This window comes from Cucurbita maxima, unplaced genomic scaffold (genome assembly GCF_002738345.1).
Source record: "Cucurbita maxima cultivar Rimu unplaced genomic scaffold, Cmax_1.0 Cma_Scf00002, whole genome shotgun sequence".
NCBI classification, from domain to species: Eukaryota; Viridiplantae; Streptophyta; class Magnoliopsida; order Cucurbitales; family Cucurbitaceae; genus Cucurbita; species Cucurbita maxima.
This window is the reverse complement of record NW_019272018.1, coordinates 4,278,256-4,279,517: the sequence shown is the minus strand read 5'-3', so window position 1 is coordinate 4,279,517 and position 1,262 is coordinate 4,278,256. Positions and strand designations below refer to the sequence as shown.

Sequence of the window (1,262 nt, the reverse complement as noted above, 5' to 3'; positions counted from 1 at the left end):
AAAAAAAAAAAAAAAAAAAAAAAAAAAAAAAAAAAAAAAAAAAAAAAAAAAAAAAAAAAAAAAAAAAAAAAAAGTGACATATTTGGCATCCCAATGAATTGACATTTGATAGTGTCTTTCACAGCAAGGTAGGCATAATACATGATAATTGACTCACCAAATGTGATCAGAAATTGGTTGGAATCAAGAGTGAAACCCATTAATTCCAATAATTGACCATTTTGAGAAAAACTCTTAGACAAAATTCCTCTAGACGGAAAGACTCTAAAAACTCATCCTCTCTTGTGAATGGTAGATAGATATTCGTCTATCAATGAATACAGATCAAGGGTGCCCCACAAGTTTCCTGCAGAAACTTTCAAGTGATATAAGGCAGCAAGGACCAGGGAGTATAATAAAGACGAGAGTCATACTGCAATGATCTTGGCAAAATTCCTCAATGGAGTCCAACTAAAACATGAGCATGTGACCATACAGGACAAAAGACCAATACGCGTATAAAGTAAAAGGAACCTGCGGAGTTCTATTATTAAGATATCTTCAATAATATGTCCTTGGGAAAGAGAGTGAGTGAGGATGGTTTTCTTCATTTGTTTTAGAAGCATGTCTAAGCATTTCATCAATCATGAAACGACAGCATACTTTGGCTAACTAGTTTAATACTCTCTCTAATTTAAGCTAAACTCACAAATTGGAATTTAGCTACGACAAAGAACCTGAAGGATGGGAAATTGTAAACATGTCGTGGCATGAATTTACAAAATATATACCCATATATGTATCTTAATATCATCTTGTAAGAAATCATATTGGTAAATCAAATAAATTCAATCTATGGTAACAAAATGCAGAGGCCATCCTTTCAAAAAAGCAAGGGAAATTCTATGGCTATAAATCAAGGATCGTCTGTTGATGAACTTCGGCCAGAAAAGAACTCAAGGACCTTTAATCGCGAAGGTGAGGCTTTGGACAGTGAATCAGTTTCAGAAACTGATTACATTATCTTGACGTAAAAATTGCTATTTTTTTAACAATTATGGTTTAAGTCGTATTTCGACCTCCTGGATGAACTTTCTGTAATCTCCATCGACTCGGGCTGGCTTTCCTCCCTATATTCGTAATTCTCATTCTTTCATTGAAAATATGTTTCCTACCAAAATATACATATAAATTCAACCTAAGGTCGCAAGCGATGAAATTCAACGCAGGGATAAACTTACAGAACACACACAAATTTAAAAAAAAAAAAAAAAAAAAAAAAA

The 1,262-nt window shown here is 33.0% G+C and overlaps 1 protein-coding gene across 6 annotated transcripts in view; it reads right to left on the bottom strand.

Annotated features, from left to right (window-relative positions):
• LOC111497489 overlaps nucleotides 1-1,262 on the bottom strand; it is a 6,208-nt gene that overhangs the window by 4,091 nt on the left and 855 nt on the right. For 2 of the 6 annotated variants that reach the window (XM_023148316.1, XM_023148324.1), the window contains exon 2: nucleotides 158-346. The exons of the other annotated variants lie outside the window; for them this stretch is intronic. The gene's annotated coding sequence lies outside the window, so the exon portion shown is untranslated. The remainder of the gene's footprint in view (nucleotides 1-157; nucleotides 347-1,262) is intronic. 6 annotated transcript variants of the gene reach the window in all.